The sequence below is a fragment of the Balaenoptera physalus genome (genome assembly GCF_965194825.1).
Source record: "Balaenoptera physalus genome assembly, chromosome: 8".
Lineage (NCBI taxonomy): Eukaryota > Metazoa > Chordata > Mammalia > Artiodactyla > Balaenopteridae > Balaenoptera > Balaenoptera physalus.
This window is the reverse complement of record NC_138887.1, coordinates 10238081-10254213: the sequence shown is the minus strand read 5'-3', so window position 1 is coordinate 10254213 and position 16133 is coordinate 10238081. Positions and strand designations below refer to the sequence as shown.

At 42.3% G+C, this 16133-nt stretch overlaps 1 protein-coding gene across 2 annotated transcripts in view; it reads left to right on the top strand.

Moving 5' to 3' along the window:
- Positions 1-16133, top strand: part of HECW1 (HECT, C2 and WW domain containing E3 ubiquitin protein ligase 1) — a 475998-nt gene that overhangs the window by 248151 nt on the left and 211714 nt on the right. The gene's annotated exons all lie outside the window — the stretch shown is intronic.

The window sequence follows — 16133 nt, the reverse complement described above, 5'->3', positions numbered from 1 at the left end:
TGCTAGAGAGAAGCCTCCTGGAACGGTAGAAGAAGGAACCCAAGCCACCAAATACACAATCACTCACACTTGAGCAGACCAGAGTGAAGTGGTTGGAAATATTCATACAGTAATAATGTCTGGGCTGCCAGAGGCCAACATAAAGGTGCAGTGGTTCTGACTGAAAGGGACCAAGGAGACAATGGGAGTGTGGCAGTGGGAGGGCAGGGGTCCAGGTGGGAAGACAGGACATAGGAATGAGGGGGCACACACAGCCCGCACATCTTCAGTTCACCCAAGGTAAGGAGCCAAACTGTTGCGTGCAACCATCTCTTCCTAGGTCAAATAGTCCATTACATCTGGGGCATCAAAATGCATCTTTAGCCCACAGATTAAATATCAGACCATTAAAGAGTGACTAAGCATTGTTGCAGAGAACAGCTAGAAAGATACAACCAAATCATTCAGTTCAGATTTGCAGCAATATAGATAGAGCTGACTTCTAGTTAGATGTGTGTCAGATTCTCCCAATGAGATGAAACCTCTAAATCGACACAGATAAAGGGTCAAAGCCCTAATAAGCCAAACTGAGACTTTTCTACATTTACCTTGAGTTTCCATTTCAGTAAGAGAACATACAGCCTCCCCTGCCTCTCTGAAGCCTACACTGCCGGAGGCCTGCTGGGGACTGTGCTGGTCTCCAGGGGCCCTGATCTAGAGGTGAAGGCTTGGTCCCTGCCCGCCGGGGCTCTCACATTGCAGGAGGGGGGACAAGCACCTCCTTCTTTTCGTCCTGTGGCAGTGAAGGGGACCACCAAACCTGGCTTTGGGGCCCAGAGTTGATCACCACCCACAGATAAGAGGAGCCCGTAGGTGGACTTGGCCAGTGGGAAGGAAGGACTGGCCTTGGGGGCCAAGAGGTAGAGAGATCATTCTAGGCAATGAGCAGCACTTGCAAAGGCATGAAGGCATGTGGAGGTGAGAGTTGAGGGTGGAGTCCTGAGAAAAAGGAAGAGAAGGAGAAGGAGGAGGAAGGGATAGAGGTTGAGGAAGCGAGATCATTGAGTGCGGAGGGTTAAGTATGGCCACAAGTTCCTTGACATTCCTCTAATCAAGAGGCCCGGTCCATGTCCCCTCCCCTTGGGCCTGGGAGGGCTCTGTGACCCTGTCCTGGTTTCCATGCTGAAGTGAGGCTGTGCAGCTTCCAGGCCAGGCTTTCAGAGACTGGTAACTCCCACTTCCTATCTCTTAGAACACTCGCTCTTGGAGCCCTGAGACAGCTGTGCTTTCACAGTGGCCATGTGAAAGTTTGCGTGGAGACAGCTGCTCCAGCCATCCCACCCAGGGCACAGCAGAGGGCCAGCCCAGCTGTTACCCATGGCAACAGCATGCAAGACAGCAAGGGAAAGCTGCCCAGCTGAGCCCAGTCACCCCACAGAACTTTGAGAGATGATAATACAGAGCTGTTACGTTTTGGGTTTGATTGTTACACAGCAGTAGTAACAATAGCATCAGGGAATCCAGATGAACAGGGCCATGGAAGTCAAAGGCGGGGAAGCTATCAAAGGGAGCATTGTCAACAGGACCTGGTGAGTGCCATCAGAGGACTCACGGGACATGTGGTCTAGAATGCATGGCGGAGGGTTGGCGCGTGGGGCTTGTGGTGATGTTTGCCAAAAAAGGTAATTTAAGGAGCTGATGAGAAAGACTGCAGGCCCAAGAGTTAAAATGGCCAGTTCAGATTGATCCTGGTCTGGGCCATGAAAGTCCCTAGTCCCAGGAAACCTCTCACATGGGAATGGTGAGGGCCCCGCAGTAAATCTGTGTCTATAGAGAAGAGGCAAAGTGTGTGAAGCATCCTCCAGGACGGGTGGCTGTGAGAGTGACTCTGAGGGGGCAGCATGAGAAACAGAATGGAGATGGGCTTGAACACATGTAAGGACTGAATGCAATGAGCCTACAAGGAAGTGCTCTCCTTTATTTAGGATATCCTTCTGTCCACTTCTTGGCAAGGATCTTACATCCTTTTTAAAATTTTTTTTTATTTTTATACAATTTTTGAAGGTTACTTTCTATTTGCAGTTATTATAAAATATTGGCTATATTCCCCCTGTTACACAATACATCCTTGAGCCTATCTTACACCCTATAGTTTGTACTTCCCACACCCCACCCCTATATTGCCCCCGCCACTGGTAACCACTAGTTTCTTCTCTATATCTGTGAGTCTGCTCTTTTTGTTATATTCACTAGTTTGTTGTATTTTTTAGGTTCCACATATAAGTGATATCATACGGTATTTATCTTTCTCTGTCTGACTTATTTCATTTAGCATAATGCCCTCCAAGTCCATCCATGTTGCTGCAAGTGGCAAAATTTTAGTCTTTTTTATGGCTGAGTAATAGTCTATTGTGCATGTATATATATGTATACCACAGCTTCTTTATCCATTCATCTGTTGATGGACACTTAGGTTGTTTCCATGTCTTGGCTATTGTAAATAATGCTGCTAAGAACATTGGAATGCATGAATCTTTTGAATTAGTATCTTTATCTTTTTCAGATATATACCTAGGAGTAGAATTTCTGGGTCATATGGTATTTCTATTTTTAAAGTTTTTTGAGAAACCTCCATACTGTTCTGCACAGTGGCTGCACCATTTTACATTCCCACCAACAGTGTACAGGGGTTCCCTTTTCTCCACATCCTTGCCAACATTTGTTATTTGTAGACTTTTTGATGATAGCCATTCTGACAGTTGTGAAGTGATATCTCACTGTGGTTTTGATTTGTATTTCCCTGATGATTAGCAATGTTGAGCATATTTTCATGTGCCTGTTGGCCATCTGCATTTCTTCTTTGGAAAACTGTCTATTCCATTCTTTGCCTGTTTTTTAATCAGATTGTTTAGGGTTTTTTGATGTTGAGTTGTATGAGCTGTTTATATATGTTGTATATTAATCCCTTTTCAGTCATATCATTTGCAAATATTTTCCCCCATTCAGTAGGCTGTCTTTTTGTTTTATCAATGGTTTCCTTTGCTATGCAAACCTAATTAAGTTTAATTAGGTCCCATTTGTTTATTTTTGCTTTTGTTTCCACTACTTTAGGAGATGGATCCAAAAAAATACTGCTGTGATTTATGTCAGAGTGTTCTGCCTATGTTTTCCTCTAGGTTTTACAGTATCCAGTCTTACATTTAGGTCTTTAACCCATTTTGAGTTTATTTTTATATATGGTGTTAGAGAATGTTCTAATTTTATTCTTTCACATGTAGCTGTCCAGTTTTCCCAGCACCACTTATTAGCTGCCTTTTCTCCATTGTATATTCTTGCCTCCTTTGTTGTAGATTAATTGACGTGGTTTTATTTCTGGGCTTTCTGTCCTGTTCCATTGATCTATGTGTCTGTTTTTGTGCCAGTACCATATGTTTTGATTACTGTAGCTTTGTAGTATAGTCTGAATACAGCCTTTTATTTTATGCTGATAAGAGCACCACGAGTTGGGTGCCATCACCATTGCATTTGAGGAGAAAACAGTCTCAGAGACATGGTAGTTTTTGTGGCAGGTGGTGGAGCTGGGATTTAAACCAGGCTTATCTGCTTGTGCTCATCAGCCCAAGGGAAGGGTCTATGGGCATGCTGGAGATGCGGGACACAGAAGGGACGTTTAATGAACTGAGGCCCATGAGGAGTTGGAAGGAACAGCATGCAGAGAATAGTTAAGGAGTCCAACCTTTCCTGGAAGCCCTTGACCCACTATGGACTTCCAGTCAGAAGTGTGGGTGGGGCAGGATGGGGAAGGAAGAGAGGGAAGGAAAAAAATGTGTTATGCTGACCACTCTATGGTGCCCCTTTTCCTAATTGGAAGGGAAAGAAGACGACACAGGAAGAACTCAGGAGTGCTTTTCACTTATACAGACGTGGTGGAGTCAAATTAGAACTCTACAGAACAGTTTCTCTCCATCCCCCTCAAAGCCACTCAATACACAGAATGAATCTTTTTTACTCTAAATTGCAGACGCATGGAGCTACAAACAACCAGGGCCGCAGAGGCCCTCCATATCTCTGCCTCCAGAGAGGGCTTCAGCAAGATAAGGAGGGAGTATTATGCCCATTTTAATCTCCATGAGACGGGGACAATAGCTTTCTCATAAAGGCCTGTGGCAGGCCAGGGCAGACAGAGGCCAAATTGGCAGGAGAGTATGTGGGGCAGACAAGAGAAACTGACCTAACTAAGATGCCGTGTCTGGACCTACAGCCAGCTATCTGAAGGGCATGGCAAGCTCATCGCCATAATGTCCAATTAGACACAACAGATGGGCATGAGGTGGCTGCAGCCATCCCAGGAGGGTGGCCTGTGCTTGTCCCTGGGGAATCTGTGCGTGGCTCACAAGATCCCACCCCGGGGCTGTCATTTGGGGGTAAGGCTGCTGTCCTGAATAGAGGAATAATAATAGTAATAGCAGCAACTAACTATCTCTGAGCTCTCCCAATGTGCCAGGTACCATGCTGAGTGCCTCATACATCTTGCCCCATTTAATCTTCATGAAAACCCTAGGTGGCAGGTATTTTTTTTTTCCTTTTTTTGATAAGGAATCTGAGGTCCAGGAAGACAAATGCAGCTGGTCCAAGATTCACAAGTAACAAACAAATGGTGGGGTCAGGACTTGAACCCAGGCAGTCTGACCTCTGAGCCTGCTCTTGGGCCACTATGATGTCCTGATAAGACTAAAGTTGGCCAGAAGGGTCCCCACCACTAAGGTGGAGATTCAGTGCAGAGTTCTGATCCCATGGAGGGCTGATTACCAGGTAATACATTGCATAGAATTCTGAAGTTGGAGTCAGTGCTGGGGGCTTTCCTCCCAGAGCGATTGGCAGGGAAATTATCTGGGCATCAAAGTGGGAACCCATTTGTCACTGGGCTAGCAAATCCTTAACTAGAGGAAGGAAAGTCAAGATGGTTAACATGGCCTTCCTCCCCTCCAGATGATTCTGAGTGGGGAGCTCCATAGTCCCCACCATAAAGAGCTGTGAGAAAGTCAAACTAGAAGACAGAGGCTATCCAAGATTTCAGTCGCTTCTTCCCACACAAATCCAGAATCTCCTTCATTTCAATGTATTTGTTATATGTGTATAAATCCAATTTGTATACACATTTTTTAAAGTATTACTTATTCCCTCTAGAAACTTTGAGGAAAATATCAAACATCATCCATAATTTCAGCAAAAATAACATTTTTAAAGATTTTTTCTTGTTGCTGGTAGCATCTCCCCTTAGAGGGGCTTAGTAAGTATCAAAACACCTGTGCAGGAAGCAGGAGACTTGTGCTCAAGGGCTACAACCGTTATGTCTTATCTTCCCCACCGATGGCCCCTGAGCCATCAGGACAAAGAGACAGAGAAACACAGATGGAGGGCAGAAGCCAGGAGGTCTCTGGTCAGACCCACAGCAAGAGGGTACCACCAAGAGAACAGAGTCAACTAACCTACCCAGCTTCTTGGCGTATGGAGGTGGCAGAGAGGTACCACCTTTTAAAGCAGAGGATTCTGCTCTCTAGTGAACACAGCGCAGTCCACGCTGGAAATCTGACCAAACACTGTAGCACCTCCCCCCTTGATTCGGGCCCAGGAAGTGGATGCTAGAAGAGCAGTGGGAAGGGGGAATTTTCCCTTTTTCCACTTCATTCTTCTCTTTTGACCCCCTGAGCCTTTCAGCCAAGTCTTTGGTCAGCACAACTGCAGAGTTCTTGGTGAGGACAGACAGCCACAGAGGTCAGGGAGGTCCTGCCCGCACACTGTGTGTACCTTCCCAGACACTCATCACTGCCCCCATACGTACCTGGAGCCAGTTCAGAGGTCACCCCCAGGAGTCTCTGACATTAGCCAAGATAGATCTCTAGTCAACTCCAAGGCCATTTTCAAATGATGACAGCTATACTGTCCACACCAGCTTTGGACAGCCAGGAAAGAGTTCAGAATCCAAATAATATGGAAAAAGTAAAAACTCCTCACAGCAAATTCTCATGTATCACACTTGCCCAAAATTCCAGAGTTGATATGGTACCCAAGAATACTGCAAAACCCATCAACACCCGCAAAATCTAGAAGATGCAAGCAATGCCTCATCCATTGCAGCAGCTGCTAATCTAAGCCATGTTTCCCTCTTTCCAAGCAAAACCAGAGTCTGCAGCACCTGGTCTGTATTTATGCCCACACTGCTATTGCCAGCTGTTACTGGAGGGAAGAGGGCAGACAAAACGCAGAAAGGAAAACGGAGCTAATTGTCTTTAACCTTCACCAGAATGAATGCCAGTTTCTCCCAGGTTGCTCAAGGCCAATGAGCTTAAAATCCAAACCAGAGAACTTGTCTAATAAGTGGGGAATTGTGTCTTATGCTTCCATCTCCTTGGGAAAAAACAGAGTTATAAATACCGCACCCTCTACCAGAGAATGACATATAGGAAGCACTCCTACTTTTATACAAAATCTATAAATTTGAGCCCATAGACTTAAAGCCTTTTCATGGGACTCCTATTCCGTATATTTAAAACCTGTTAGTCTCTTTCTCTCTCCATGAATAGTTACCCTTGAAAAAAAGAGATTTATTTTACAGTGTGAGTTTTCCGTAACAGAGAACACAAATTTCTAGTGAAAACTAAACCTTTAAGGCCTGGCTGAGCCTTTAAGAAAGGAAAAGATAAGTAGTAAAAGAATAGAAAGAATATGAAATATTTTTCAGAGGGGGAAGAGTGGATTATGTCAAACTTAAAAAAATAATAATAATAGAAGGGAAACAGTAAAAAGAGTATGGGAACATGGAAAAGAAATAATAGTTAAAATAACCTACGATTAGACTTCATCCTTTTCACTAGCGTAATCACCGGCAGTTCCCAAATTGGAGAAAAATACAAACTCAATGTTAAGAAACATCAAGACCAGTTAAATGGAAGTCCTGGGTACTTGACACAGATGAAGTGACCACAGTGACCTTACAACAATACAAAGCAAATGCTTACAAGGGTTGGACTCTTGAAAGAAGACCGAGCCCGCTCTCCGGGATGGAGATGGGCAAGACTTCCTTCCGTCTCCATCTTTCGGCTCCAGCTCAGCCCCCGGCTGGACCTCCGGTGGGGTTTCCGGCTGCGCAGCCCCTGCAGCGCCCTCCGTCGGCAGGTTCCCGGAGGCCAAGCGAAGAGTAGCAGGAAGAGCCCTCGGCGTGCTGCTGGCACCGGCTGAGGCTGGGCAACAGGCAGGAACCTGGAACTCAGCAAAGGGATCAGGAAAGGTGTCCTGAGAGCCCTCGTACGAAACACGGGAGGATGATACGAAGCTTATAGGACGCTCCAAGCTGTCAGTGGGCACCAAGCTAAACTGAGTGCATGATGGGAATAATTTCATAAAGCCTTGTTCTGGTACCTAGAGGAAGGGTAGAAGCGAGTAAGTGGTAGAGTCGGTACCATACAAGCAAGAGCCTGAATTTGGTGCGCAGAGGGTCTTCTATCACCTCTTCCACCTCCACACACTTTCCTCCAGGACGGTTCTTGGTCATCTGGTATAGACACATCGCTGAGTCTACCCAGAAAAAGATGCTGAAATTTCCAGTTCAGCCGAGTGGCCTACACATTCTAGACAAAAAGGGAGCCCCTGCCAGCTGAACAAAGGCAGCACCGTTAACCTGCATTGATAGTTCCCAGGTTTTACAGGATGGCATCTGTGCCTCCTTCATCACTTTCTTCTCTAACAGCCCTGACACTAACCTGCCCAGTCAAAGCATCTCATGTCTGCAGACCCTTCCCAGTTGACCTCCACAAATCAGCCAAATATTCAAGATCAATGCCTCCACTCAGACGTGGGTTTTTCCCAAGAGGCAACAATTCCAGTAAACCCCAAACCTGCAGTTTTTTTTTTTTTTTTCCATGAAACCCACACCAATGGAGTGCAGTGTTCCTTTTTCAGAAAAGGAACTTGCTTGTTGTAAAGGCTGCTTTTTTGGTGTCAGGGATCCCTTAGAGGGACCCAGCATCCAGTTACTGTATCCCAGGTCAGAATTGTTGACCTGAAACAAATAGACTGCCAGATATTTCTCCAGCAAAGATCATTTATTCAGGATCAGCAGAGAATTGCAACCACAGTTCAGGGTCTGCAACCACGGTGAGCCACTTGCAAGTCCCCCTAGAGCAAGGGCAGGAGAACACTTTTATAGAGAGGATAAGGAAGTTGGAAGGGCTGTAGTAAACAAAGAGTCCAGGGCTTTTCATTGGCTGAGCCCTTGCCAGGAAAGAAGAGGAGGCTTTCTTCTTCCTGTTGGGCTCTGCTATCACCACAGGGTGAGACAGCTCCCCTTTCTGGTTTCCTAACTCTATTTAATGTAGGTTTCTGTTTATTAATTTTTTATAGAATCAACTGCAACTGAGAAAAGCAGCAGCCAATCCAATATGCAGCATGCCAGATGGCCTAGCATTTTTATATGTGCTTTGAGTTACCAAGTTCTATGTGCCAGGAAGCCAAAATGGTGGGTGGGTGGGTTCTCTCAGGGCCCAGAACTACAGGTTTGAGTGTTCCCAGGCTGCAAAATTCTCCCCATAGAAAACTATGGTCATTCAGCCCCATCTGCAGCTGACCAAGTTAGTCCCAACTGAGCATCAGATTGTGAGAAACTTTAATGATGTCTCCTAGATTCCAAGGGAAAACTGGGCAGGGAGAAAAGAGAGGCACTCTGAGAGGAAAGGGGGAATCCAGGTAAGAGCAGTTTTTTCCCACTAGGATGGACTCCTGTACTTCTTGCCAAGGAAGCCTACCCTTGAGGATTTCACCTGGTCATGCAGCCCATTCACGAGATTAAAGCATGGTTGCCTGCTACATAACTCCAGGAGAGCCATTTCCGTAGACTTCTGTGTGAATGGTGCCCTTGGAATGGTAACACATCAGCCCTGTTAATAAGGTCACAGGAATGTCTGGTGACCACATATCAGAAATTATACCCTGCCTCGTACTACCATTCCTAAGATCTGTGTGTGGCCAAGGATATACCTGGTTAGCCTAAAGGGTTACTGTAACCCTCCCAGCCTCCTGAACAGCCATGAGTTTGAGCTCTGCCCTGCTTTACCGTGAAATTGTGTTGTATCTCATGCTCCAGTATCATGAAACCTGTTCATCAGTTAGATCTTCTAAAGTAGCCACCTGACATTCATTTGTGGCTCTCACCTCCATCCAGTTTTAAAAGGTGATATTCAAAATCCTCTCCCTGACTATAAAGGGTTCATTTAAAAGTCATGCGGAGATTGCATCCCCCCTCCACCCCACACTCTCAAAAACCCTACTCTTCATACATCAGACCGATCCCCCAGTATATCCTCACACTTCTTGGCACCTAATCTGGAAAAGGTTGGCTAATACCTAACAAAAGTACGTACTTCCCAGAAAGGCCTCTGGAACACCCTCTAGCAAGTCAAGAGCTGACTCAAGACATATGTAATCAGCACAGGATATGGGCAAGGGTCTCCGTATGGCCCTCTGCCTTCATGCTAGGAGCCATACTTTCTACCTTCTGGAGCACTTCAGTATGGTAGTCTGTCAGTCTACAGCCTTCTGGTTTGTGTCGTATCTCAGTTCCAGGCAACTCAGTCCTCCACCGTCTGGCCAGCCATGACCCTCCCCTCCACTTGGACTGAAATGCAGAGACCCACCCCAGTAAGCCAGGATTTGGGGACAAAAATATATGGCAGAGAAGGCACTTGACTTTGCGGTCTGTATTTGGCCTTGGAGGATCTGTTGGGACCCCCTACCTCAGCCTGAATGCCCCAGGGCAGCTCCGAGACAGCTCAGCCCACTCCAGGAGGGAGGACTGCTAATAGTGCCAACAGCTGTGCAATACTCCTGTTTCATTTCACATGCACGTTAATCCTCTACGCTTCACTGGGCAGGGATTTTTAAATTTTATTAGTCTTTTCAGAGAACCAACTTTTGCTTTTCTTGATCTTCTATATATATTTGTCTTCTGTTTAATTACTTTCTGCTTTTACTTTTATTTTTTATTATTTCCTTCCTTCTACTTTCCTTGGGTTTAATTTGTTGTCCTTTTTCTAACTTCTTGAGATGGATTCTTAGCTCATTGGTTTGGGGCTATTCTTCTTCTCTGTGTATGCATGTAAGGCCGTAAGTTTTCCCCTTAGCAGTTTGTTTGTTTGGTTTTGCTTTGTTTTGGTAAAATCCTAAGTGAAGCACAAAACACACATAGAAAAGGGCATAAATTTAAATGCAGAGTTTAGGGATTTTCAGAAAGTGAACACATCCGTGTACACGGCACCCAAATCAAGAAGCAGAGCCTAATTCACATGTCAACCTGTTCTGTTTGCCTCCTTCCTTCTCTCTGGGATCATTTTCCTCCTAACAGAAGGAGCTCCCTTTTAGTATTTCTTTTAGCTCAAGCTTACTGGTGATAAATCCTCTCTGTTTTTGTTTGTCTGAAAACATCACTATTTCACTTTCACTTTTGAGCAATGATTTCACGAGATACAGAGAATTCTAGGTTAGCTGTTCTTTTCTTCAGCACTTAGGAATGTCATTTCTCTGTCTTCTGAAAAATCAAGTTTAGTGTTTTTGTCATTCCTTTGAAGATAATGTAGGTTTGGTTTTTTTGCTTTTTGTTTGTTTGTTTGTTTTTTGCTCTGATGCTTTTAAGACTTTTCCCTTAGCCTTAGGATTTCAGGAGTTTAACTACAACATGCTTACAAGTGATTCTTGTTTTTATCCAGGCTTAATAATAAGTTATTGTCTCCTCAAAAGTTGCCTTTGCCCCACTCATTCCACTGTGTCCCTTATTCTCTCCTCTGTCCTTTCCATCCTCTTTTCTCTCTCTTTCTTCAGTCTGGATATTTTCAACCAACCTATGCTCCACTTTACTAACCCTCTTTCTGCTGTATCTGATCTGTGGCTAACCCCATGTATGGAGTTATTAATTTCAACTCTTCGGTTTTTCAGTAATTAAATCCCCATTTGATTCTTTTCTGTTGGTTCTAATTTTCTGGCAAAGTCTGCACTTCATTTTCTGCATATATAAATCATAGTTTCATTGAGGTCTTTGTCTAATGACTTCAATATCAGGATCCTAGTTCCATTTTCTTTCTTGCTTTTGGTCATTTGCTTCTGTCTCTTATCATACTTGGTAATTTTCAGTTGCCATAAACTGGGTGTGGAATATTGTAGATACTTTGGCGATGGCATCTTCCCTCAGAAGGGTTTGCTCTTCCCTCAGTGAGGTTGTTGGGGTGCCGGTGGCCTTGACCCAATAAGAGGATGAGCTTAGTGGAGTGCTGTCCAGTCTTGGTAAGCCTCAGTCTCCCTCTAGCTCGCCTTGTTCCTAGAGATCCCTCTCCAGGGCTTTCATGGAAAGCCTAGGGTTTTCACCTGGGACCTTTCCCCGACTCTCCCTGCCAGGTCTCCTCAATACCAAGAGACAGAAGATTTCGGCTCACTTTTCAGATGTTTTCATGATGCAGGATTCAGCAAACGTGTGAGGGGAAACCAGCTGGGTACTTGAGGTCTCTGATCCTTCACTCTGGCCCCAGAGGGCCACAGCAGCTCTGCTGGTTTCCCTGCCACCAGGGCAAAGGGGCTGCAGGTAATCAGCTCGTCTCACCGGTACTCCCTCATCTAGAATTTGTGGTCCTTGTTGCTTCCATTATTCTGCAGTGCTTTAAATATTTTGTTTTAAAAAAAGCTTATCTAGTTGGCAGCAGAAGCATTAATCTGCTACAATTACTCTATCCTAGCAGGAAGAGGAAGGCTCTAATTGCCTTTTAGCAAACACTCCACATGCAGTGATCCCACAGAACAGAAACACTGTCTAGGGGGTGATAATAACCAGCACTGAAATAGGAAACAAAAAGCATTTATTGGATTGTTTTTGAGTTTGGATTTGGCCTTGTAACACCCGAAGTAAGTACTTCCCATAAAGTGAAGTTCTGGCATCATTTCACATAGTGATTCATTTTCATCAATCTCCCACTTTTGCTGTGGTACCATATTTGAAGCATTAACATAGGATTTATGCTGCTGTTCTAAATAGGAAACTAGTCAAATAATATACAGTTCTTGATATTAAAAAGATGTACCAGTTAACACAATTGAAAAAAAGTTACAATTAACCATTTTTCTTTCAAATAATCGTAATTTAGCTATTAGAGAAACATGACTTTATCACATGGCAATTTTTATGTTAGGCAAATGTGGAATACCTAAAGATGCAAATATCTTCTCTGCTTATTCAAAATGTATGACTTTATTTTCTTCAGTTATTTTCCAATTTCATACAAAGTGAATATAATCAGTCCATAATACAGCTTTCTAGATCATTTCTGGAAGTGCAAATCCAAGTAAGATTATATCTTTACCAAATTACAAAATTTTGACACATCAATATGATATTCTCTAATATAATAAGGTGACTTTTTTCTGTTAGAGTCATATATTACTTTAATGAGAATTCTACTACAAAAGATATCATCTAAGAACCAAATAGAAACACCATGTCTTTCAGGGCTGTTTATAGGAGAGCAATGTTATTTTGGTAAAACTTAATATGACTTTTACACTTATATAATGTTCTTCTTTTGAATGAGGTCTTGGATTCAAGTTGCTGAGGTTAAATGTAACAGAACAAACATGTGTAAAAGGTGACTGTGCATTGGATTTGGTCTAAAACCAGGGCCGCCTGTGTGGGGAGCTTTAAAACTCTACCTTAATGAGATCCAGCAGGCAATATCAACTTTAAATTAAAATAACTTTCCAATGTTATATCTTTATATATGTAGTAGAATCTGCAATGTTAGATGCCTTGTCAATGCACTGACAAGTGTATTCCATTTGTTAAGAAGCCCTTCACCCTTCCTTTTGTTTTGATCAAAAGTCACAGCCTTTCTCTAAGCTACTTATTTCTTAAAACCCATTTAATTCATATTTTTAAATAAAAAACCAAGTACAAACGAGCATACTGCCATGTAGGATAGACTGGGAGGACCTCAGGTTTTATACCATTAATGTTGATTATTTCTTTGAAAGAACTGCTCTTGCTGTTTCCTCTTACTGAAACTAAATGTTCTTCCGACTCAAAATTTAATTTATATCTTATTATTGCATTGCTTCTTAATCTTTTTGATCATTTGAAGATATTGTACTTTCCATTACTCCTTCTAGATTACTACTGAAACTGTTTCTTTCACAGTGATGATAGCTTCTTGAGTTAAAATTGGGTTTCCTGGATTTTGAGGATGTGGTTTACATTTGTCTCACGTCTACTTTGCAAATGAAATATTCATAGACAGGTTCATTGTTCTTGCTAAAGAATGTTACTTACATAGATAATTTGGTTCCTTTTACACAAATAAGTGATTCACAGTGGAAGACATTTCGCTAATGCACTGATCCATATGTCTGTCTAGTTCATCAACTCTGATCACACTTCCGTTCATGAGATTTGGGCATTTCTGCACTGCAGACATTGTAACATATGGAAAGTTAAAAACTTGTTATGAAGTTCAGATATTCGTGGTGCTTCAACCTGTGCAATGTCTGGATAGCAACAGGAGTAAGCACCTTATTCTTAAAGAATACTTTTTACCAGTTGCAGAATTCTCTGTTGACAGTTATTTTCTTTCGGCACTTTGAAGCTGTCATTCCTTTCCCTTCCGTTGTTTCTGTTTATGTTGAGAAGTCGTCTGTCAGTCTAACTGTTACTCCTGTGAAGGTAACCTAGCTCTTTTCTTCATTGGCTGATGAAGTGATCATTTTTCTTCTTTTTTGAACTTTTACAGCAATGTCTGGATGCTGTGTTCTTTCTGGATTCATAGGGCTTTTTGTATCTATAGCTTGATGTCTTTCATAACTTTTGGAGAATTTTTAACTTTAGCACCACTGTCTCTCTCCTGTCCTTTTGGATTACAATTTATAGGTATTTTAGACCACCCCCTAGTATCACATATGTTTATTATTTCTCTTCAATATTTTATATGCTTTTTCTCTGCATGCCTTATTCTGGATTTCTTTTTCTGACCTATGTTCCCGTTTCCTAAGTTTTCTCCTGTATTTTGTTAAATCTGCTTTAAACCCATCCATGGAGTACACTATTTCAAAATTGTAGTTTTATAGATCCAGAATTTTCTGTTTGGTTCTTTTTTCGAGACTTCATTATTTGCTGATATTTTCAATCTTATATTTTATTTCTTTGAATGCTTTAAGTATATGATCATTAAAGCTTGTGTCTGATAACTCCAATATTTGAAAACCCTATGAGTCTACTTATAGTGCCTGGTCTTTCTATTGGTATTTTTACCAGTAGAAAAATACTCTGCATGTGCCTGATCAATTTTAGTTGAAAACTGGACATTGTAAATGAAAACTTATGGAGATAATTTGAGGCTTAGAATGGGTTCTTTTCCTGCGGAGAGGATTTGCATTTCCTTCTGGGCTATACCTAGCAATCCAGAATAACCTCAATTGAATTTCAAGACTTAAAATGATTTGAAGGGCCAGGGCTGGTGTATTTCTCTGGTATCTGTTCTGCTGTTCAAGGCTCCAACTTGAATCATGAGGGACTTAGTAGAGTCCTGCTCTTTGGCCGGCTCTGAACTCTTTAAGTTTTTATCCCCTTAGCCCTGCAAGTCTGTCAAAAGTTCTTTTCACCTTCCCAGCCGCTCAGTGCATTTTTCTGGAATCAACACAGCCCCCCCACCAAGGGAAACAGCAGAAGTTTTCTTCTTCTGGATCTTGTCTTCAGTATTTTCCATTGTCTTGCTAGATCTCTGATGTCCTCAGGCTAGGATTTCCAGTTTTAGGAGGAAACAATTACTGGATTCCTAATAAAATTTGAATTTGAGATAAACAGTGAATACTTTTTTTAGTTTATGTCCATTGTAATAATTGGGACAGACTTATACTGAAAACTTATTCCCTGTTTATCTGAAACTCAAATTTAAGTGGGTGTCCTGTATTTTATCCGGCAATCCTACTTCAGGCAGATTTATTTCCATGTTTTTCCAGCTTGTCTAGATGGTCTCTGAATTACCTAGTGCATCATCATTCGAAGTGGAAGTTCACTTTTGCTAGCTGGTCAACAATCTAGCATTATTAAAAAAAAATTTTAGAGACAAATTACCAAATGAAAAGTTAATATGTTTGCTTAAATCCTAGGTGCCATGAACTACATGTGTGACCTTGTATATGTGGCCTTACATTTTGGCCTCATTTTCCTTAGATGTAAAATAGGAATGATAGATGACATTTATTGAGGCCTTGTTATATGCCAAGTATTGTGCTAAGCACTTTTTTGAAAGGTTAATAATAATTACCTGTACTTCACAGGGATTTTGTGAGGGCCAAATTAGAAAATAGTATGAATGGTCTGGTGCATACTAAAAGCTAATTAACTGTTAAGACCAATTTGTTATAATTTTTAAACTAAATCGAATATTATACTTACACCAGGGCTACTACCATCATTACATACTGATGTCTCAACTGCTACAACAGGCCTACTAATCCCTAAAAAATGGAGAGGAAGAAAAACAATAATTTTCTTGTTTCTTTAAGTGATACTATAAGTAAAGTGAAACAGTCTATACTTTTGAATTCATGCCCACCCAATAAAAATTATAGTTGTAAACACACAAATTTGTAGAGGTAGAAACTTCAGTATTATTCCACTTTGTGAATGAGCTGGTCACTCCTGCCAAAATCTGAAAACAAATCATGTGCCAGGCAAAAGTAACCAAAATGTTATAAGGAGATCTATTTCAGGTCCACCATTAATCCACGGGATTTTAAGATGTCAGCCTCTTCCTCTGCAAGGGCAAGGACTACACCCATTGGTGAGTGGAGCATGGGCTGGATTTCAGCCCCCTACTCACCCCTTGGTTGGACAACTTTATGTAGGACGTGCCTGAACAACTATACAAGACAGTTCTGTTTGTCGTAAATGAATATACAATGAAGAAGGGCAACTCTTATGTGTTGACTACTTCATGCATACTAGGCTTCACACGTTATTCCATCTGCTGTGTACAACAGCCATACATGAAACAATACATACAAAGCTGGCAACGGTATCACCATTCTACATTAAATCTAAGACTCAGGGAGTCTATATAACTTATTCT